Here is a 25,207-nt window from a genome sequence, read left to right as displayed (position 1 = left end):
CTAAATGCCATAAACCAGTTTTATAAGTAAGGTTTTATTATCTTTTCTCATTTTCTATTTAATATCTTATTTCTCAAAAGAATCCATTTTATTATGAGTAATTCACTTCAATAAATAGCAATTTTTAACGTGTTTTTTAAAATATTCACTGGGAAAAATTAAAGGACATACTAACATTTCTGGCTAAGTTAATCAACATGTTAATTTTTAACTTGTATTTTTGAGCTGGAAAAATTAAATATATTCACAGTATATAACATGTTTTATTACATATGAAAATACATTTTGGAACATTTGAATCAATCAAATAAACATGAATACTACTAATCAAATATAAACTTTATAAATATACATATATATTTATGATTCATAGCATCATGTTTTATACACAATTATGTTGTAGAATACCTAAATCAAGGTTATGTGCATTTCTACAGCTAAAATTTTTAGTGATGAACCTAAAATTGATTCTCATCAATCTTCAAATATGTTACATACTGTTTCAAAGTATAGTCATGATGGTATATAGTCTTGAACTCAATCTAGTCTTTAATAGGAAGTGTGTGCTGTGACTCACATCTCTCCAGTGCCCCCAACCCTAGGCAAGGAACTCCCCAAGTAGGCTAGGTTGGCGAGCCAGCAAGTCCCAGGATCTACCTGCCAACCTGTCTCTGTGTGCAGCACTAGAATCACAGCTCAGCAGCAAGCTTAAAATGTGTATGCTGAGGATTCGAACTCAGATTCCTCTGCTTACTGAGCAACCACTTGATAACATATATGTCACCTCTCCAATTCCTTGGAATTCTGCTTTAAATTCTACATGCAACTGGAGTTAGGTTTATCTACCCCATCAGGCATTAAATGCTGTTATATTTAATCACTAGTTCATAATTACTTTTTACTAATGTCTGCCCTCCGATAAGCACTTAATGGGGGCTTTCTTATTCAGTTCTGACAACTGAAGCATATAGACTTATTCTGATGCTCATTTGCTAGTGAAGAAACCACTGCTGGGAGAAAGTGGGAACATTAGGGACTCCATGTTGCATAGTGAGGAATGCAGGAGGCTCAGGAGGAAGCACTGCCAGGGTAACTCTAGGATGAGAGCTATTGTTATGAGATTTTATTACTAGAGAGTAGTAATTAAAAAGTCACAATTATGAATTTGTAGTAAGATTAAGATGGGTATTGTGGCACACACCAATAAATCCAGCAAGTGGGAAGCAAAGGCAGAAAGATCAAGATTTCAAGGTCTCTCTTTGCTACACAGCCAATTCAAGACCAGACCGGGCTACATGAGATACTGTCTCAAAAATGTATGAATAATAATTGGTTAAGGTTAAGATACATTATCAAAATAAATATGTTCAAAGTGCTGCAAAGAGAACATAACATCAACTGGGAGAGAAAATTCTGGGATAGATAGACCTTGAATGTTTGCTAAAGAAAATTTCAAGGCAGAATATAGGCAAGCAGACATTGGGGCAGGTACTGAATTTTTTGATATTTCACGGGTTTGGGGACCCTTTTGAAAAGCAAAATATTAGAAGCAACATGGCTGCAAAGTTAGGTGGGTAGAGCATTGTACCTTTGCTAACTTTGGAACATATCTCTGTTCATTTATGAAAGGATTCTCAACCGCTAACTCTATTTGCCAACATCTTTAGAAAGGCTCCTTCTCGAGAAACCCTAATGACTGAGTTCAAGAGGAGAAACCAACAGAACAGCCTTCTTTATGTTTTTTCATTGTCTTGGCAAAAGCAGGAACATGTGTCTAAAAATACATGTTAAACTTCTTTTGCCGTATCCTGGTGTGTGTTTCATGGGTTATCTATGCAACACAAGGTAACTTCCAGTTTGAAATCTACCTGTCCCTTTAGGCTGTATGTTTAGCTAAGAGAAGTTAATTCCAGTAATGCATCAACATTCACTTGCCCAATTTTAACAGTGCTTGTATTGAACTTTAGTCAGATGAAAGCCTTGGTATATTGTCTCTATCTCATAATAGCTTGGACTTAAAAGATGTCTGCATCCTTTTAACTCATGAATAGCTAGAAAATGTTACTACTTAGATTTTTCCCAAATACAGATGGAAGAGTATAGGAGTAGATTAACTGGCTTTGAAAGTTACACTTAAAGTTGATTCAAGTCTTGCATTAAATGGGGTTTTAAAGAGTTCAAGGTTCAAATATGTTTGTTAAGGTGATGGTATAGCTCACCGCCATAGTCTACCTTGTATGTCCAAGGCCCTAGGTTTGGAAATAACTGCAACAAAAGAAAGAATAGAAAACACATTGTTGAGAAATTTGATCGGTTTAGATTCTCAATAACTTTTTCGGCGTCAGACAATTGCTCACTTCGTATATATTAACCACCTCAGCGAATCTGTTCTAGGCCAATAAAAAGGAAAATAAAAATAGATTATGATTAGAATTCTGATCTACAGATTTAAAGAAGGAACAAAGTTGCTACTCTTATGACTATTACGACAATTGCTATTAATAAACTGCTTATAAATTCTCAGGAACTGTTTCCACTTATTCACACCTGCCTAGCAGGCATACTGGTAATGGTGATGGGAATTATAATGAGGGCTGGCAAACACTCTGAAGTTTTAGTTCATTAGCAGAGCAACTCATCTGAAAATTTAGTTAATGTAATGACAGCATTACAACAATACTGGATATCTTATTTTTCTGATTCAAAACTTGGACGTAAGTATGCCTGGAGTCTGCTTTCAAAGTGATTTTTCTCATACTGGGACTCGCATTCAGTGATTCCTCCCATGTTATGAAAATTTCACAATAAACTCCCTTCCCTGTTCTGCATCTTTAAATGGTTTTCCTTGAGAGAACAGAGTCAACGAATGTGCAGCTGAGACACACAGGGACTTGGATCTTACAAATACCAAGTTCAGCTTCCCTTTCTTTCCCAGTTTCACTCTGTGCACTTCCTTTAAAACAACGTGTCATTTTCTGTAGCAGAACCATGTCTTCTCTCTGTCGGAATCTAGGATGCTGGGAGCTTCAGTGTTAAGGTATATGTTCGGCAAGAGGGAGGAGAACTGAGAGCTTGCCTTCAGAGCTAGTGACTATTGGTGGGACAGATTTTTCAAGACTGACATCCAGCTTAGTAAGTGGCCCAGATTCAGCTGAAGATTCAGTTGCTTTGCTCTTCCAAATACTGACATTACTTGTGTCATCAATGTTTTCTATGAATTATATTACTGATGAGTGGGTTAAAACAGTTTTTTTGTCATCTAATTAGATTGACAAATCTCTGGGTTGTTGATGATCAAACTAATTTTTAAAGAATATTATGCTCAGAACTCAAGATGTGCTATAATCGGAGTACCGATAAGTTCGTCCTTTTGAAAATAACACTAAGTTTTAAAGCTAAGATATTTACATATGATATGTTAATAGCAATGAATACAAGAAAAGAGGTGAATTTTTAATTATGCAAAACATCCTTCCAATTCAAACTATACCACTTGGTTCAAGTTCAGCAAGGACCCCTTAAACACACAGTTCAGTATATCTCACAAGCTATGGAAGGCCAACCAAGCAGACTACCTTAATCCTGAATTCATAACATGGAGATACAGCTAATACACATCAAAAATAACATGGACAGAAGCCAATGTATACATATATGGACATAGTTGTGAACTTATTTATTGCTATCTTAGATGTTCTACTATCTCCGGAACACATATTTTAATTGATTTTTATTGAGCTCTACATTTTTCTCTGAACATATTTTCCACATGGAAAAGTAACTTAAAATCATTTTCAGCACTCACACCCCCAGCTGCCAGGACTGGCTTAGCAGGTTTAGTGAGCCATTCTTGAGATGATATGTGTCTGTGGGTGAGCCTGATGGACTTTAACTCAGCCTTTGAAGAGGGGATGATGGGCAAAGACAATTCAAGAGGTGTCACCAAAGCTGTGGTCTGCAGCCTTCCTCCCAGGCACAATTCAAATCATCACAGATCTCTTTGACATCTCTGGGATTCCTTTCATCGTACATCCATGCTCCAAGCTCTAGCATGTCTTAAGTTGTATAATGTTAACTGCTCCCAATATAGACTTCTGGATACAAATAAATGCCCAATAACTATTATTTCACTGTTACTACTTAAAAACCCACCAACACAGTCTATCTATTAGCTATCTCAATAAATCTGTTCCAGGTTTCCATTTGATTAGATGTTGTTAACAACTATGCACATTTAAAATTTTCTTGGCTAAACTTCTACCTTATATAACATCTATGGGGATCCCAGTTAGCCTCCTGTTAAGTTGAATTGTTGAATTCTTACATCAGCTGGTAACTAGATTTTTTTTTATTTTTAATCAAAATAATGAGTCTCTCTAAGCCTGTTTTCATATAAAAATGAAGATGATGATACATAATGCTGTTCTACTAATTGAAAAAAAATATGCAAAAGCATTTCTCACAGTGCAAGTTGCAACATATGCTTGTGGTTACTAGCGATTTCATTTCCCCCCTTAAACCATGCCGGTATCTTAAGAAATCAGGGGATATCAAGAATCTATTTCAGGCCTGGAGGGATGCCTCAGCCGTTAAAGGCTAGGCTCACAACCAAAAATATAAGAATCCATTTTGTGCCTAATGACCTGGTGGATGAAAACAAAACAAAGCAAGGTAATCAATAAACTAAGAACATGGAACACTTCGTCCTGCTTACGATATTTTGATACAGGCGAAAGAAGAAGTACACGAAGAATCAGTATAATTGATTCTCAACACAACAATAAACACCGATAGATGAAATGCACAGCATTACTGTCGGCATCATTCTAGTCGATAGCTTTTTTTTCCCACCCAATCATTGAAGATGAAGAAATAAATGATCTGGAAGTTGGAGAGGCAAGTGAAGTGCTAATAGATTTGGAAGAATGAGAAGATGGAAAAAAGTAAAACGTTCAGAAAGAAGTTTCTAGAAAGGGGGAGAAGCATTGCTGAGATGAGAGACTGAGACCCCAAAGCCACCGCACTTGACAAAACTATGCAGCAAGGAAAGGAAAGATGCGTGAGAAGAAAGGAGAACATTATGAGCAGCTGTCTAGTTCAAAATATATTAGTTCTGACATGACGCTGGAGCAATCAAGTGCGAAATTTCAACATTGTTTCCTCAAACCAGTTAAAAAAAAGCTTAGTGAGAAAATGCACTGGTGATAAAAATACCTGAAATATAAATGAGATGTTATTTGCTATTAAATAACTGTGTTTATTTTATTTGGTAATTGGACGAGTGTCCTTAATGATATTTCTTATGATGATCATTGATATTAGAATTTATTTTGCAAATAATGGCTTATATTTTCAAAATCAGCATTTTACAGTCTGAATCATAGTAGGTGAGGTATAAATGTACTGGTTTACTATTCAATATTTTAATCTATGAAAAGTATTAGTGTCCTATGTTCAATAACTTTTAATTCACTATAAAAAGTATTGCCCTCATCATAGGCTCTTTATTATGCTCAGAAACATTGATCAATATTAACTTCAAGGTTCTGTTGATGCTTTTCCTCACACGATAAACATCTCATACAAATATTATATAAAAAAGATGTTTTCTATACTTATATGAGGCTTGAATTTTTCATCTCCCTTTTGAATAGTAAGTCTCTTCTTCATAGTGTACACCCATTTATAATCACTTTCATAATTGCCACTTGATGGTATAAACTTCCCTTCCCTCACAAGGTCTTCAGCTGGAAGGATGTGTTATGTGTATTTTTCCTCACCTGCTGGGGGAATCTTAAGCACTTTGGAATCACAGGGTTTGGCGGTGTGACAAAACCTCAGAGTTTCTTCTCTGAAAACATGCTTATGCAAACTCAGTTTTACATATAGTTTCAAAGAAAAATGCTCTGAATTCTTGTAGAAACATGACCTATTGGTTAAGAAATTTCTGGATTAGCGCTGGTGAGATGTCTCAGTGGTCAAATTACTTGCCGTGTATGTCTGATGACCTGAATTGGATTTTCAGAACCCAAGTAATTGAAGAGAGAAACCAGTCCATTAAATTATCCCCTGTGCATGTGCTTTCTCTCACACACTAATAATAAATAAATAAATAAATAAATTTACATAACTGAATTAATTCTTGATCATCATCCCATGCTGAATTAAGAATTCAGTATATACTTGTGCATGTATTAACTATAGATATTTAGATAATTTTCTATCGACTTAATAAAACAAATTCAACCAGGCACTATGAAAGAACAGATCCTTACATATAGCAGAATCTTAGATATATTGTAACTACCAATTTGTAGTTGTCTTTGAATATAGTGAGCGACATTTAGGTGATAGTTAATTTTAAAGTGTTGTATCAGATAACTTGGAAGTTTCCAAAGCAGCATTCACAGGAATGACTACCATTTAGAATCTTTATACTGCTGTATTCCTTTCTTTTTTTGCTTAAAGTGAAACCAAATAGAAAATATGGAAAAGTAAAAAGCATTTCCCTCAATATAATTTTCTAGAAAAGCAATAGCAGACCAGGTGCTTTGTGGAGGAGAGGTTTCAGAACCAATTGAACTCACTCTAAATTCATGAAGGCTTAATACTTCCCTTTCTGACGTCAGAAAGTGTATTGAGTGTCTTTCAGTCATAGAACAAAAGGTGATTTTTTTTTCTGCCACTTTTCCACATTTCCAGAGGCCTTGAATGAAGTTAGCCCAATTTTTATCTATTTACCCAAAGGCAACACATTAGCTGCTAACATGGATGGGGAAATCACATAAACCATGCTAAAAATAAAATCAAATGAATGTTATAAATTGGGCCATATATGAGAGATGGTTAGTTGTGCTCTTAATAAAACCATGAAAACAAGGTTCTGTGACAGCACCATCCTGAGCTGCCTACTGCTCTGTCTGTCAATCCAGAGGCTGTGACATCGTACAGAGAACCCATCTGCAGCAACATTGCTTCCACACAAACCCACAAAAAGCAAATTCTTTCCTCACTTCCATCCTGGCTCTAGTTACTGAATAGTCTTTTCTTTTTTCTGAGGCAGGGTTTCTCTATCTGTCAGCTCTGGCTGTCATGAAACTCTTTGGAGACCAGGCTGGCCTTGAACTTACAGAGATCGTCTGCCTCTGCCTTCTGAGCCCTGGGATTCAAGGCATGCACCACCACTGTCTGGCCCTGAATAGTCTTTTCTAAATGATTTTTCCAGACTCTAAGTTGGGAAGAATTATGGTTCTACTGAAAATCCACCATGCTTTCCCCATATCTCAATTAGAATGAAAGCTAGTAAGATCAGCACCACACAGATCTGTATGACTTTGGCAGGGCTTCTTCAGTTCCTTCTAGACACACATGATCTCTCTGTTATGATGTGAGCCAGGCGGCATTGGACCACTGTGCCTCTGCTTCAGACTTACACTCATCTGTGACATGTACTGACTGCCCTATTTGAGAGTGTGTCCTTCTTCTGTACCCAAACAGGCACACAGTATAAACAGACGGGAGAGAAGAATTCACATCTTACCTTGGATGCAGAGAAGACTTGACTAACAAATTTGAGTTCAGGAAGGTTCCTGTTAAGAAAGCTACACACGAAGTCTAGGGGTTAGAGGGAAGTTGGAAATGATTATGGCAGGCATAAAAAAACCTATATCAACAAGGCTAATTCACTCAGCAGTATCCACCAGAGGGCTATATGTGCTTCTTTAGTAAATTCCCAGTGTTCTTTTTGTAAGGTGGGCATCTGCGGTATGATGGAAACAACCCAACATCCTAGAGAACACAGCCTAGTCTGAGTCAGTGTGCTGGTGTGGTAAGCATGGATTTGATTTCATAATTCGATGTACTTTGACTGGAAGAAAAATAGAGAAAAACACACAGTCTCTTGGGGACATTCGACAGTTATTTATTCTCAAGTGAAAAAAAAATCAAGTTATCAGAAATACTTAAAAAAACAATATCTGTTTGCATTTCTCCAACAATTTCCCAATTTTATCTTTATCTAGAAGATCTGTTTTCCGGATAGATTTTTGAAGATGTGTTTTCACACCTAGAGAATGTAATATCACAGACTGTTCCCATTACAAAGGAAAGAAACAAACAAGAAAAAGAAACCTGAGAAGCTCTGATTTTGAGAGAATACACGTTATCAAAATAATTGTGGAAGACTCCTAAGTTAAAAAGGCAACAACATTTATTTAGAGCATTTCTCTACATTCTACTTCAAATTTCCTTCAATTAGTTTAGTCTCATTAGAATTATTATTTATTAGATATAGATCTGTAACATATTTCTTTAAAATCAGCTAAGTATTCAACATTTTTCAGACGTCAATTATACTCAGGGTTTCCAAAAATATGAAAAGGTTGCAGAGTCTGCTTGCTCATCGGCCTTCTACCACACAATGTCAGCCAAGCCCTGACATTTCTACAGGAAATGTGAGGACTGGCACATGTTTATTTGTTTTTGTAGCATTTGGAATTGAACCCAGAACCTTCTGTGTGCTTGGCCAGCATTCTGCCATTAAACTACACCTAACTTCTTTTTCAGACACAGGGTCTCACAAAGCTTCCAAGGTAGACCTTCATATGGGGAACCTCTTCCCTCAGCTTCTCAAGAAGCTGAAATTGCAGTCATGTGCCCTTGGATTCCGCTGAAACCGTACACAGTTAAAGAGTCATCGTACAAGTGTAAAATTATAATCTTAGTGATGACTTATAGTAGTGACATCCAAACAGATTTTGAACTTGAACTGAAGTACAGTAAAGTCACCGTGAAATGCTCAAAAATTTATTTTAACAATGCATGTCTATATTATCTCAAAGATTTCGAACCAAATATTTTATTTCCCCTAGTTACCACAGAGGGGAACCTACTATCTAAAGAACAGGGAACAGAAAAGACATTGGCTCAAAGTTCACATATTCTACCATGCTTTGATGCATCCTCTCTTCCATTTTTCCTGAAATAAAGTATATGGGACACATTGGTCGTGAATGACTTATGTGGCTGAGGATGACCGAGAACTGATTCTCCTGCATCTACCTTGGGTGGATTGTGGTTTTAGGCAGGCACTACCATATCTACTATATTAAGTTCTGAGACCAAGTCCAGGATCATGTGAGTTCTAGGCAGACATTTTACCAACTGAGCAGTATTGCCATAGACTCCCTGACAAAAATTTCTTTTGGTTTAATTTTTAAACAAATATTGGCTTATTTGGTGTGTGTGTGTGTGTGTGTGTGTGTGTGTGTGTGTGTGTGTGTGCATGTGTGCATGTGGGAGGGTTAGTGTGTGAGTTTCTGGGGAATGACCTCCAACGAAAATACTTTAAATATCTACTAATAAGCCAAGTATTATGGCTGGCATTGAAGAAGACAACATGGGGCATAAATGGCCTCTCATATCTGATAGTTTCTGTTTCTAGTGGTTTCTCGATAGTGTTTGATAAATAAATAGATAATGACAAAAATGAAAGAGCCCTAAAAAATACAGAATGCTACGGGAAAAGAATCGGAAGTAAATTTTTCATAAAGAGTTCATAGACATCTTTTATGACTGAGGTACACGCCTGAGGGATGAATCAAGTTTGGGATAAAGAGAAATCATGTCAAAATTAGCTCCAGGTAGAGATGCATCAACAGGCAGCATTTTGTTAGTTCTCTCTCCCCTATCTGCTTCCTCCCCTGTCCCGTCTCTCTATCTGAAGATGTTTACTTAGCTCCAGTCACATGGTTTATGTAACATCTTCGGCCACGGTAGTCTCTTTCTGGCCCCCACTATGATGAGCAATGGAAGAATCCAGCTTACCTTAGAAAAAAACTAGACCCTGCCTAGTTTGTATGCCTACCATAGAAGACTGGTCCTTTTTCTGTTCAGCAAGATATAAAAAGGTTTAAGAGTGCGTATTCGAGGCCAAGCACTCTTTATCTGTCTGAGAAGATAAACATGAATAAAACACATTCTCTAACCCTCGTGGGCTTATTGACTAACAAGTAGATGGTCATATAAAAAGATAATTATAAAATATAGACAAAGATAGTGCTACAAAAAAATCAAGCACATTACATAAACATTGAACTAAAGACATAGTGTAGGATGTTTGATTTGAGAAAAACATTTAAGCTGAATTATACACGATGGGCGCCCTACAAAGCACACATGGTAGATGTGGGGAATAGAAAATGTTCACGGAGAATGAACAGAGGAGAAGTCTTTAGAGTAATAAATGATGTAGAGATTCTAGGCCAGTAAGTCATAAGGGGCCTTGTAGACCATGTTAACTATTTCCATTAATATTTAAAATTCTAAATGCTTGTGCTCAGTCTTCCCTGTTTGTCTCATAGACAAAATTTTCCAGTCAGAGCCTTAAAGGAAGAGAATCACTTATTCTGTGTAAACTCTTTATCCATAATCGTAAAATGGAGTTCAAAGTATTGACCTTGTTTAAACAAAGGCAGCTGAATGTTATCAGCTGAAGTGCTCATAGGTAGCAGAACAACACGGCACTGTTTCTTGGACAACAGTGCCAGGTGGACTGTGGACGTTAGGAAAAAAAACAATAAATGTGAAAATTCCCGTTAAATCATCAACATATGAATACTGCATTTCGACAAAGGACTCATTACGTTTTGTTTATACACAGTTAATATATTAAAATATATTGCCATGGCAAATTCCTATGGTTTACACTGTAGCCACATGCTAAAGATACCTTAAATGCATTGCTTGTCACTGAAAAAAAATGTAGTACTTTTAAGGAGGTGTTTTAAAATTATTTTGTGCAGTTGGAGGTATGGCTCAGTGTGTATAAGCACTTGCTGTGTTTGGAAAAGACCCAAATTCAGTTCCCAGCATCCATATTAGAGAGCTTACAACTGCCTGTAACACCAGTTCCAGGCAATCTGATGCCCTCTTATGGCCTCCAAGAAAAAAAGATCCTAAAGGTTCTGTATGTTGTAGTGTCATCTTGGTTGGTAGTGACCAGGGTATTTTTTTAATGAACTAGGTAAAGAAATGATAAATCAAGTGTGAGAATGTGTATGCAGAAATACCTCTTAGGATAGATATTTGCTATTATTTTTATGTGTATATTTAATGATTTAGTAAGCATAAATGACTTTAAAAATATTACCAAACATGATTAGGAGATTCATTTATTGAATTTTCTGTCAAATGTTTCCTTTTTATTGTCTTACAGGGAGTTAAGAATCAAAGTGATAAAAATACTGAAAAATCATCTAAAACGCACTTTAGTTTCACACAGACTAAGACTCAAAATTAGAATGCATATGCTTGCATAAGAGAAAAAGAATAAAGCTCTTTAATTCTACCAATAAGGAATATATATATATATATATTTATATATATTTACACACACATATTTATCAGTATAGTTTAGCAAACTTAACTCTATTTTTAAAATATGTTGTTATTATTAAGCTTATAGAGAACCCTAGGGAAAGATAAAGTGGGCCACTTAAGATTGACACTTTAATTATCACTTAATACCGCTGCAGCAGATTAAATGACAGTGTGGTTTCACACACGACAATGAGCTTTTTTAAGCGCCTGTTTGACCATCACAGAGTGACCTAGGCAGGCTTGGTTTATTATCTCCTTGAAACCAGAATATGAAACAAGATAAAGGCAAAATAATTTCCTGTTAATGTTTCAAGACCCGTGTTGTCTACATGATAATCGACACAAAATGATTTGCTTTATTATGTTCTCCATATTTATTTACTTTTGTCTCGAAATCTAAATTAGAGTTTTGTAGGCCAGACGGAAAAATGCATTCAAGAGGAAATTACGTTGAGAAAAGTCATTACTGTGATAAGAAAAAAACCTACCATGTTTACTTAAATCCATCAAAACTGGGTGAAGGCATACACTTGTTTCTCTTAGAAATTAGGAAAAAGAAGAAAGGATACTAAGAGTTAACAAAAGATGTATGGAATATGTATATGGAGTACATTCCAACACATGACAACGGAGAATAAAATATTCATCTATAAAACATTCAAGAGTGGATTTCAGTCTGTGTAGAATGTACAGAAATAGTATCCACTCGCTTCACGCTCCACCTCTATAACTCTGAAGCCACTACAGCAATATACAAACCAGGCAGATAAATTCAAAACACAGTGACATCATATTATACCACTGGCTATTTCTTGTTGTTTGCAGGATGCTTTTAATTACAATATTAAGGCAGATTAAAACTCACTGAAGCAGTGCTGGATATACAAGTATTGAGAGCTGGTTCCCCTCACGTTTGCACCGACTTTTCCTTTGACAGCAATGCCTCTGCCTGACAGTCCTGGGGCTTGTTTTCTCACACTTCCAACTATAGTTGCTTGATTTAGTAGTTTCTTTTGTGCGTTCCTAGTGATCACTACTATTTGAAGCTACTGCGCTTTTGTTTTGTCGTTGTTATTAATTTTCTCTCTTTTTTCTATAATGTAAACTCCATAAAAGTAAAATACTTGTCTACTAGGTTTACTTCTATATTCCCAGCATCCAAACAGAACTTGCCATACAACAGGCACACCACTGTACTTACTGAAGAAATGATACTGTGGTTTGATATGCTATATCCCACCAAGTAGTAGCATTACATTTCCATTTCTGAATAAATAGTGGTAATCTATCCCTTTGAATCTTGTTATTTCAAGTGAACAAAGCCTCATGTTTCATGGTTTTATCGTAGTGACACGATGGTCAAATTGATGCAAACAGTGGGGTAGACAAGTTAGCTTTTGGTTTTCTGTCTGTATCCTTAGCCAATATGAGCCACCATCTATCTATTCTTTCATCATCTCCCATTTATGTGTTCAAGGATAATGTGAAACTTATTGATGGATATTGCTTTGGTGGACAGATGGTTTGGATTGGTTCCAATGTCAAACTGCATCCTATGACCCTGGGGAAGTTTCTTAAAGGACCTTTTTTATTATCTTCTCATCAAAAGATATGGATATATTGTCAATAATATCAGTGATATTAAATAAGGATCAGATTTCAAATACTGTGGGGAAGGACTGTAAGGAGAAATAACAATACAAGTGAGGGTTTTCTTCATACAAGGTCCCTACAAAGATCTAGCCTGTACTTCAAAAAAATTTTCCATTTTTTTTTATCATCTATTCTCAATGAAAATCCCCAATTCCTTATTTAAGAGTAACCATGAAGTCAATGATATTCATTCATTTTACATTTCTCATGAGTACTAGTGTTTCCTCCTGAACATAGAAGCTGTCAGCAGAGAGACTTCACACAATGGGTAAATTATACTTAGGGTTTGAACATGTACTCTTGGGGTAAAATAGAAATAGGCACAGGAAAAGAAATGATCAAGCAGGCTCTATAGCTTCCATTCATGTTAGGTGAGGAACAGTGAGAAACTGTATCTATGAGTGCCAAGGAGAAAATGGGGGGGGGTTGAACTTCAGGGAGCTATGGAACAGCTATGTTATTAATAATAATATAATAAAATATAATACTGTAAATATTATTATTAATAATAATATAATTAGTATCCTACTAATAATATGCCAATAATATAAATACTAATAATATAAATACTACTAATAATGTACTAACAATATGAATACTAATAATATAAATGCTACTAATAATATAAATAATATCCTATTATTCCAATCGTAGATATCTGTACCCTACTAGATACCTTAGAGCTATGGAGTTCAGAAGTGCAGAGGAAAATGAGATGGCTGATCTGACATCAGAGTGACGGACTGGCAACTATAAGAAAGCTGAGTTAGTGGCATAGGCTGTGAGATTTTTCTTTATATCATAGACTAAGAAAATACCCTGGATTCATTTTAAAACACAAACTTAATACCCTTAAAATTAGCATCGCAGAAACAGCAGACTATTAAACCTTCCTTGACCTTTCGACGAGACACAAACTTTAATTTTCAACAATGGTGATAGATTTCATGTGCTTTTTTTTTTTTTTTCTGATAAGCAAGAGCAACCAAAGTCCTCTGTATGGAGATGACTGTGAAACATGTGGTTCTCATTATAAGTACAGAGGCAAGAGAAATCAATAGGCAAAACAGACAAACACATTTCATTTTTTATGTATGTAATTGCAGCCCCCTTGATTTAGCACCTGAGTCTTCTTCATTGCATCTGCACAATGGAAAAATCTACCGTAAAGATCAAATAATGCAGCAGAAATGGTTCCGAGATACAGAACCACATATGTCTTACCCCCTCTGAGGAGTGGACAAGGGGGTAGGAAGGGTAGAAGTGGGAGAGGTAGGAGAAGGGGAGGGAGGTGGAATTAGGGTTGATATGTAACATGAAAAAAAATTAATAAAAAAGATTAAGGAGCCTCTTATCACTGGGAGATACGTGTGAAGATACCAAAAGAAAAAATTGTGGGGAGGGAAGAAAAAAAAAAGCAGGGCAGCAGGAAGGAGAGAGTAGGGAGAGTAACATTGAAGAGGAAGAAAACATACAGGAAGGAAGAAGGAAATAACTTCAGGGAATTCCTGGAGTATCCTCACAACCACAGAGCTGAAATAATTTTCTTTCTGCCCACACAGTGAACACAATACAGATATTATGCATAAGTACAGGTATAAAAGTCAGAAGTCATGAGAAATAAAATGGTTGCTATGTGTTCAATATATATAAGATGGAAGATTCTCAAAGCCGTAGCAGAGTTTGTATCCCCCCCCCCCCCCGGGCTCTGGAGTCGTTCGTCAGTTCTCTTCTACCATCAATATTCAGTTTGTGTTATCTAAGAGATGCTCAGAAAGCATCTATGATTCCTTGGAAAAAATTATCATAAGCTGGAATGACATACATAAAGACATTTATTTCAATGCAGTTTGAGCTTGTGGCACACACATTTATACACGGAGTTGAAACCTAATCACTTTTATGCACACAGCAGTCCTTTTCATGTGTATATACTTTTTTCAATCCAAAATCTGTGGCCTTATATGCTTAATGATTGCTAACGTGGCATGGTGAGGTGACTCTATTTATAGAAGCGGTCCTAGATGTTCTAGAAATATGTTCTAATGCCCAGTGGCTGGCTTTATTCTTTCCTCAAATCTGATGGAAATGCTAGGGATTAGGCAGAAAGCCAGCTTGGTAAGCCAGGATCTGGCAGACACTTCAGGCCAGAAAGAGATTTCAGCGCTTTGCTACCTAGCCTTGCTACTGAGAAACTGTGTCAACCTTGCTTCTAAAGGATGCTGCTAACTCAAAACCTAAAATCTTGATCTGTCCCACAATGCCCGAATACCCTGCTATCCCACTTGCTCTTCCTTTAAAGGACATTAAGCCATTTGTCTAAAGAGCAAGTCTGAATTTTAATTTTCTCAAAGATAAGCAGCTAGGCAGTTTCTGTGGCTCATAGTAATAAATGGGGGGGGGGTTTCACCAACTTCACTGTACAGACTATTGGAGGCCAGTATCCAGGAACAGGGCACTCAGTCGGCTCTTTATCAGCACACAATACCTAATGTGAGTCTCGGTAGCTGTGCCCTGCTGCCCTGCTGCTTTGCTGCTGGTAACCTACAAAATAAATTGCATGTTTATCTGTGTTCAAAGATACTTTGTTGAGTATGCATCCTAAAAACAACCTTGCTGTATGCGCTGCTTCAAGGTAAACCCTAGAAATCTGGAAGCGCAAATTTTATCTCAATTATTTGTAGCCACGATGGTGAATATGTTACCATTTAAATGTCTTAATCTTGGACACATTTGGTTTTGGAAAAGATGATCTGGAGATCATTTCTGGGGTAGCAGTGAGGTTTGGGAGAGGGTTTCTTGTAGCCCAGGCTAGCCTGTGTAGCTGAGAATGGCCTTGGTCTCCTGATCCTTTCGTCTCAACTTTGCTAGTACTGAGATTGCAGGTGTCTACCACCATGCTTATCTTGGAACTCCTTATTTATAGGTATTTCAGTCTTATCCTCAGATTTTAAGTAAAATTGCTCTAGCAACTCCTGATTTAATGGCCTTGACCTTGGCTTACGTAACCTGTCAGAAATGGACAGAAATTCCTGAACGAGAAGTTGTTTCATAAACGGCCTTAAATTTTACAGAAGTGTCTGCACCACACCTCAAAGGGTTAATATGCGTTTCTCACAGCTGTGTATGTTCAGAGTGTTTCCATGCGCGTTTGCCTTCTTGTTGATGGAGGAATCTCAAAATAGCAATTAGTAAATCCAATTACCTGCTTCCTATCTAGGGTAGGCATGGGATCCTAGGTAAGGAAAAAATGAACCACGGGCAAAACAGGATGCTGCAACCTGCAAGGGCACCGGGGAATTCACCAGAGGACCGAAGTGGGCTTTTCTGCTCTTCTCTCTGTTTCTGTGTAACTGATATGATGGCTGTGGTCAGGGAGGGCAAAGGCAAAACATGAAGACAGTAGTTTTCATTTAAGCATTTCAGGGAAAGTATGTTTGACATTTAAAAAATCTTCGATTCTATTTGTCTTTGAGTGTGTATGCACGTTTTATTCTTGATTAAGTAGCTGAATTGTTTAAGAGGGAAAAGAAGTCACACAGTTCTCACAGATAATAATATACTAGTTCCCCTTATAAGATATCCATTGGCAAAAATAATTATACAAATCCTAGGCATGTGAGAATTATTCACGAAGACACATTTCACAGATAACAGCCGTAAGTTCACAAGGACAGGGGATACCCATTTCTGTGCCATCCTGTGTGGCATTCATCAGATGTTACCATCAAGAATTAACTCCTGACTAAGGCACTCAGCTAAGAGTTATATGTGCAACATGTGTGGTTTCAGTAGCATGCTCGTAACTTGGTGTGTGCTGTGAAATGCTGACTGACGGGACGGCTGAGAAAGTTACTAAATTACAACTGAAGCAAATAATTTGATCTGATTCTGATGCTGACTTAAAAGGCCATTCTCACTGCCTGTGAAAATTCTCCATCTCTCGTTGAGTACAGGACAGTTAGGAACTAGGTGGCATTTTTTATCTTCACATACGTCATGATTATCCGGAGACCCCTTTTAATACACTGCCTCCCTATGTGCACAATCAGAACAACAGCCAAGCCATCTGCTGTCAAAGCCCTCACTAAAACAATCAGCATGCTTCCTTTGCTCCTCTCATAGCACAGCCAGTGAGCCAACACCTTGTCTAAGCGCTAAGTGTATTTAGAGAGACAAAACATATCAAAGAGAATTGGAATTGATCTACACAATTCGAAATCTGGGTAAAAATAAATTTAAAAAAATATGGAAATGGCCGTTCTTCGTGAGCTTTGCCTTTCTCAGAGGCATATCATGCTTTTTTAAACTCTAAATTAGTTTTTACAGTCATTCAGAACTGTCTTCGATCTTGTTTTCAAATGAAAGAAAACTGAATGTCATTTTCAAAGATTCCTTTGCAGTGGGTTTGGAAAATTACAGTTAAAACTCTATAAACAACACTTTCAGTGGTTGCTACTTCTACAGCATAACAATTTATTTTCTCTTAGGTATGTATGTTCAACATGTAGCCAGACTGGATGAGTTTTAGGGTACCTATGAACTCAGTCTAAAACACGTTTATAGATCACAAACAACATCATCTTACAATGGTGGACGATCGTGCTTTAAAAGAGGAGTTTTCAGCTTTTATTAAAGCAGCAAAACTCAGCGTTTCACTTAATAGATATGAAAGAATGAGCATTTTCTGAATTATAATATCGGAACTTAATTTTAAGGAAGTTTATGTTCCCACTGCTAATGTGTACATTGGAGTAGGGTATTATTCAAGTACCAGGCTATCATTGTAATCCATCCATTGCTGCTGTTCATATTCAGAGCTATCGTTGTTTACTTCACAGCTATTGAAAGTAGTGCCTCCGATCCCTTTGAGAGACTGCAAGAGCATCGCTCTTTCCCCTCTGCTGAGAAATATTAAAATTCTCTTGAGGAAAATGCACATGTCAAATGAAAAGGTTTGGATTGAGTTTATAAAGCAAAATGAAAAACATCAATCATTCCTTGAAGAATTAGATGTGAAGATATCTCCCTATGTTCCCCTATTCAAAGAAGCCATGATAATCATGTCATCAATTACATAAAATTACAAAATGAACAAGGAAGTTTACCTAACTGTAAATGGTGATTGAAATATCTGCTAAAAGCCCTACGGACTTTATCCTTGATCATATGCAAAGTCAAACAACATTATGATTTCAACTTTTGCTAAATGTAGATAAGGGAATATCTTCTACCGAGGAGTTGTTCCAGATTTTTCTTACCAACTTGAGGAAGAATATGCCAGTAAAAGCAATGCTCTCGGCTCACACTAATTTTGTATCTAGGTATTACTATTCTTTCTACCAACGACTCATTAAAGCACCCCTAACATGTTACTATCTTTGCCTGTACATGGCGAGCACCCACCCAAGGTTCAACATACTATAATCTGCTACCCATCAAATTCTCATCTGTTTTTAAAGTGTTACATAATTTTAGAATATGTGTATGAAAAAACATATATTTGAATTCAAGTTAAAATTAGGTGTTTATACTCGTTTGTTTTATCTTTTCATAAATAGATTTGGCTAATTTTAATAAAACTAAATTTAGCTAGGAGTCATCTCATATCTATTAAACTTTCAGTGTAGATACATTTATGACTAATAAATCATTAAAAATTTTAAATCACAAGTGGATCTGATATTTAATAAAAAAAACATTGCATTTTTGCAAAATGCTTGTAAAACCCATAACAACATTATACTTTGTCAAAAAGTCTATGTTTCATCTGGGTTACCCTCAATACTAGATGAAATTCTCTATTATATAATCGAATTGTCTTCTTTTTCTTTTTTACCTCAAACCTCGTAATCATTAGGATTAGAAAGATAAATATCAAGTTACAAATTAGAATTAATGATAACCCTTCCCAGGTATTGCATAAACTGAAAAGCAAAAGAATCAGAAGGGTTTGAGAGTCATATAAATTGTCTCCTTAAATTGAATTTTTTCTCCATTAGATAACTTTGAGAGCCTGTTTTGGGGATATACTCTAAATTGATTTAAGACACTGACATCAAAAGAGATTAATTGTTTTGATTTCAATGTGTTACTAGACTAACAGGAAGTTCAAATTAACTTTTAGATTTCTAAGGCATCCCTCATTTTTTATTAGTCTTACAGCTCATTTTGCAAACATAATTAAGACAAGCTACCATTTCCTAGTTTTATTTTCATTAGCATCAAGTCTAATAAGCATATCGTAGAAAGCAAATTTTTAGAACCACCAGATTACATACACCTGATCATTTAACCAGCTAGAATAGCTAACACCTTCTATCAAGACACAAGAGTCACAACTAATATCGACAACTCTTTATCATGTGATATTCCAGTACTTTAGGATTTCCCTTCTGCAGCTGCAATCTTCAATTCTGATAAAGATGTCTTCAATTCTAATTGTCATATCCACTCTAAAGCATTACTATGATTTACCAAAACATCATCTTAAAGGGAGAAAAATGAAGACTAAATAAAATTGTGACCATAAATTTTCTATACCATTTAAAGTCTTCAATCCACTCATTACATATCATATTACAATTAGATATGACATGCAGTATATAAAGGCTCAAATTTTCAGAAGTGTATAAAAAGAACTCCACATACATAAGCATCTCTGTACATGCTAGTGTTATGATTAATGTTTTAGAGAGGCAGGTAAATAAACATCACGAACCAAGCCCAAACTTTTACATTTCCCCAGTACAGTGGAAAAACAAGCAAACAGAATCTTATTTTGTCCAGACAGAAAGCTACTCCTTTCCTTTCTGTACGTGTTTTCATGTGTAAACTTGTTAATTCAGTTGTACACACGCATGAGGTAATTAAGGGGTTATCCTTTTGTTCTTGTAACCGAGAAGTGTCACCTCTGAAAAGCAATAGCTTTCAGAAGAGACAGTATGTTTTTAAGAAGTCATTTAGATGTTAAACCTTAAGGGGGGAAAATCTTGTGTGCATTTGTGTGAGTATGTATGTGTGGCGTTTGTGGTACGGAGTGTGTGTGTGTACGCACATGCATGTGTGTGTGATGTCTGTTTGGGTAGGTGAGATAATTGCCTCAAATGGGAAATGGTTTTGAAAAAAATATACGATATTAATATTATTCAATGCCCAAATCAATATTAGCAACAGCAATTGAACTCAGCTCTTTTCTAAGTTTGTGTAGAAACTTACACATGAAATGCATGTGATTGAAAAAGACTTTCTAGGGTACCCAAGCTGGTATGGAAGGTGAGATAGAGTTAAGAAAGAAGATTTCTTCTTATCTTTAATGGACATCTAGAAAAGGCTACGACTTGGCTTCTCCTGATAAATCAAAATGATTTATCTTGGTATGAGCATCTGCTGTTTTCTCTCTGCTCATGCAGGACCCCCTCCCCCCCTTGCACTGCCTTGCTGTTTTATTTAACTGGAAATTTCGCTTCACCCCCCTCCCAGCTGACTGTAATCGCTCATCAGTCTCTCAGGAATAATAGGAAAACAAAGCTTAGCTCAGAGATGGTGGAATTAGAGAGGCTGTTGTCGAAACTGCCTAACAAGTATGATGTGCTTGACCTGTTATCCTGACAGTTATGGGGAAGTTGTCTTTCCTTGAACAAGATGTGAGAGGAAAAAATGTTTCTCCCCCTTAAGAGCTTTTAAATTTGAGACTACTTTCCTGCCATTACTTCCTAAACTTTCTTCTAGTCCAAGAATATTCTGTCAACTGAACCTACAGCTATCTTCAGGAATCAGCATGGAAACCGGAGAAACATCACTTTCTATCCATTAAATGTTGTCATGTTAAAAGAAAGTGTGTCAAGGCATAAATTTAATATCCCGATGCTAACATGCAAATGTAGCCTAAAAAAGGGGTAAAATAAAATGGAATTAAATGCTACACAACAGTGGCTTTAACTCAAAAGTTAAACTTCCTGTGTTTCACCAAAGGGTTAATGCTGGGGGAAGGAAGTGCCTGTCAACCCATACACAAAAGCTAACCAGATTAGCAATCTCAAAGTAAAACCCCAGGCTCCTGATAATTCCAGTGTTACTTGTAAACGTTTTAAAACTTCCCATGTTTCTAGCCTCCCACTGTAGAGGCCACATGGATAAACCCCAGGAGAGTAATGATCCAGTTTTCATTTTATAAACTCAAGAAACCCTCAGAGTGCAGGGACACGGATGTGCAATCCCAAACTGTCAGCCCCATAGGACAGATTCAAACAAGAAGAGTCAGACAGCTAGGGGCTGGGAAGCAGCAGCAATTAAGCAGTTGAAAGTGGGCTGGAGTGTTGGTTTATTTTTGTTCCATTTGTAGCCCCTTGCAAGGAGGAGATGGAGTCAAACTTGACACTTCCTTTCTGAGAACAGGAGCTGGGCTCCTTGTCTACTCTCATTCAGTTTAATTCCCTGTGCGGTTTTCATTGCTTCCTGGACTCATATTTGCACAGGGGTTGCGTTCTACCCTGCCCTCCAACAGAAAGGAAATCTTTTTCTCTTCTTCACTGCCCTTCTTCCCTGTAAGAAAGACAATCTTCCCAGAGAAAGAATCCCCGTGCTGGCTTAGAATGGGAGGAAGGGGAGGAGGGGGGGGGGGCTAGGGGGTTGGAGGACAGAGGAGAGAATGGAAGAAACAAGAAGATGGGGGATGCCCAACACCAACTCCTGGTTCTGAATCACCAGCCCTGTGCAAAGTGCTTTTCCCGGAGATGCACTTGTGGTCTTGCATTTCACAATAGGCTTACCGGGGGATCCCCTCCCTAGGTCTCCCACCGCCACAACCCAAGTGTACCTAGGTCTTTTCGACAGATTCAAGCTTAGAGGTATTACCCGAGGTGGCCACGCTGCCAGTCGGGCTGCCTTACCTGGAGCGAGGACCGGGAGGTGGTGCGGGTCTTGGTCCCCACTGCTCTCAACGCGGACCGGTGCGAGGCACACGAGTACTCTCGCTGCCTCTGCTCTCAGAGGGGCAGCCTGTAACACAAAAGGGGTGTGTGGGTGTGGGTGTGGGGGAGGTTTTCTAGGGCCACCAGCTGGTCCCAGCTGGCCGCCCCCACCCTGCACACACCCCTTGGGGCGCTGAGCCCCCTTTCGGATGAGCAGGACCCTGGGGGCTTGCCCCGGGTACAGCCTCAAGTTGCTGACTGCTAACTGCGGATGCGGTCGCTGCAGGAGAAGGAGGAGGAAAGACACTGGGGGCTGAACTCGGTCAGAGCATCCCCACACTGCAGCTTCTCCAGGAATCCCTCCAGTGAGGAGGCGGCCGCCCATCATCTCTCAGCCCCAGCTGTTGATTGGTTCCAAGAAAGGTACGCTGCTCAGAGGAGCCAATCAGAGAGCACTAATAATAGGTGGATCCTCTCAGGCAACGGAGCCCAGCCCAGTTCTCTTAGTGTGTCTCCATCCCCACAGCGGACAGGGACCTGAAGAGAGGGGTTTAGGAGGGTGGCGGGGTGGGGTGAACTAAGAGGGGACCAGATCCCAAGGAAAAACACCAAAAGATATTTCCTAAACCCGGTGAGCAGACTCGGGAATGTCCACAACCTGTTCAGTAAACCATATGCACAGTATAAGAAGCAAGCATAATACAAAGCTTTTTTTTTTTTTTTTTTACTTTCAATCAAAACCTGCCTTGATACTGAGCATGCCCAGACTGCCACGGCACCGTAGGAGTTTTCGATGTGTGAGTTCTAGATTGAAAAGGTGGGACCTGGGACGGGAGAGGCAGAAGTTTGTCTTTGGTCATTTGACCCGGCGGAGTTGGGGAAGCAGGACCAACTGAGACAGAGGTGGCCTTGCCTGCTTTGGGAGCGCAGTCTCATCATTCCGTCTGGGCTGGGGTGGAAAGCCAGCCTCGGATAATGTCAGTGCCACTAGAAGCCTAGAGACCGTCCTGGAAGGGTGTGGTGGACCAGAGATGTAAGCAAGGTCCGTCCCATAGGTGGGGAGGAGCTCGGCTCCACCCAGCTGCGGCTGGCAGGCTGTGGAGTGCCCGGGGAGTTTCCATGCAGCGACTAATAAGTTTGGAGACTCGGGTCAAGTGCAACCCTGTTAGGCATGCTTTGCCTATCTTCTTGTATTTGTGATCGCCCCCGTCCTCTTGTCTCTCCACCCATTCATTCCCTGCGCGGTGAGAACTAAAGGGCTTTCTCCCTCCTTCCTCGCTCCCTAGCTGAACGCTTCTGCTCGGAAATAAGAAGCTTTTCCCTTGTGAGAGCAGTGGTGACCTGATTGTCTCTAAGCTCTCTAGCAATTTATAGCTTGGTATTACCGAGAGAAGCCAAACAGAGAGGTTCAGAGGCTTGAAGGGAAGGGCGGGCTGACTAGCCCTGGGTGGAGCCCATCTCCCGAGGGCAGGGACCCATGCTCCACAGGTGAAAGGCTTCACGTCACTAAAAGGGATGTTTCCTTTCTCATTCACTTGACCTTCTCGGTGCCCTCTGAACCTCTTGCTTTGCTTAGAAATCTTAGCAGTTTGTGTAAAGTTGATCAATAGCCACAAATGAGAACTCTTCTAATTGGGCTCTTTATTTTCCCCGACAGGGTGATCTTGGCATCTCAGGTAAGGAAATAAATAGCTATCCCAATTCCCCAAACTCATCCACTTTGAACTGGAGTTTTATTAACACTGGTGTGCGAAGGTAACTGTAGCGAGAATTCAATTAACGGTAACACATTTCTTCAGGTTTTTAATTAAATCTCTATTTATATAATGTTTAAGATTAAGAACGTTATTCCAAATATACGAAAAAAGGAGAGGATCATATAAATATATCCTTCTGTGACACAAATGACTGTTTGGTGCTCTGTTTGCATTATTAAGAATTTAGAAAGAGGCAAACTAAGAAAACATCTTCAAATTGTAACTTTATGTAAATATCTACCTTCTGCTTTCAAAAACAGTCCATAAGCCTTATTTATAATAATAGATTCATAGATGAAAAGAGGATATGATAAACATTTAAAGTTGATTTTAAATGTTTGTTGTAGGAGAGGAGCGACAGAAGAGGCAGAGCAAGGGATAGGGACGGTGCAACAGGAGGTAGAATTTTATCTGTGTTCTCCAATAAAGATGTGTGCCTGACACTACTCTTATAATATTCAAAGAATAGAACATTTAATTCTAAAATATTCCCATCTTTCTCCTTAGGGTCTCTAGTTAAAAGCTACATAAAACTACATGCTTTTTCTAGTTACCAACAGCAACATGTCAAGAAAAGAAGAGCATATGAATGAATCACATAGAAATATGTCATTTTTGAGTTTCTGTTCTAGACCCTGATTCTATCATCATTTTAGTCCATTTATTTTTTTTTATTCACATAATATCATTTCCAACAGTGTCCTTCAGTGGGTACCATTCGACAGGGCATGAATACGTCAGATTTTTTTTTTTTTTAAATCGCAATGTTTCTTGAAGGAGGCTGCTGCCTACAGTAAGAAATAAACTTTGGACATATTTCACTGCACTTAATTCTAAAATTAACTTATCAATATGAAGAAAACTTTGTATATTATGGATATAAAGTATTTTGTTTGTTCTTTCTCCTTTGAGGACTTTTAAAATTCTCCCTTCTATTTGCCTATTCTTGTCAACATTGGGGAATTCTTTGAAGACCTTGCCAGGCTCTATTTGGTTGGTATTACATCATGTTTTTTTCAAGCATGAGTATGGAGCATGTATGGATGTGTTTGTTTTCTGTGTAAGCATATGTATGCTAGTGGAGGCCAGCCGATGACTTGGTTATCATCTTCAGGAATACATACTGCCCTCAGGAATACCACTCACCTTCTTTGGAGACAGGATCTCTTTTTGGTTTGGAACTCACGGGTCACACTGGCTAAGTTGCTGAGCCTCAGGAATTTCCTTTCTCTACCTCCTTGGTGCTACAATTACTAGTGCACACCATCACCCTGGCTTTCACATGATTGTGGGGAATTGAACTCAGGTCTTCAAGCTTGCTAACCACACACTTTACCCACTGAGTATCTCCTTGATCTCAAGATATATTTTTGCTGCAGATCTTGTGAACCGTTTTCCATATTTGTATCAGGCTGCTCTTTTTTTTTTTTTTTAAAAAAAAAGAATGGTAGGTTCAATAAACATGTCTCATTCTGTTCAGTTTCATTAGCTTGTTTACAGGTACTT

General features: G+C 38.0%; 1 protein-coding gene across 2 annotated transcripts in view; it reads right to left on the bottom strand.

Moving 5' to 3' along the window:
* Positions 1-22,305, bottom strand: part of Syt1 (synaptotagmin 1) — a 505,227-nt gene extending 482,922 nt beyond the window's left edge. For both annotated transcript variants that reach the window (XM_013350339.2, XM_013350340.2), the window contains exon 1: positions 21,924-22,305. The gene's annotated coding sequence lies outside the window, so the exon portion shown is untranslated. The remainder of the gene's footprint in view (positions 1-21,923) is intronic.
* Between the last annotated feature and the right edge of the window lie 2,902 nt (positions 22,306-25,207).

The sequence above is a fragment of the Microtus ochrogaster genome, chromosome 24, assembly GCF_000317375.1.
Source record: "Microtus ochrogaster isolate Prairie Vole_2 chromosome 24, MicOch1.0, whole genome shotgun sequence".
Classification (NCBI taxonomy): Eukaryota; Metazoa; Chordata; class Mammalia; order Rodentia; family Cricetidae; genus Microtus; species Microtus ochrogaster.
This window is presented reverse-complemented; position numbering and strand designations above follow the sequence as displayed.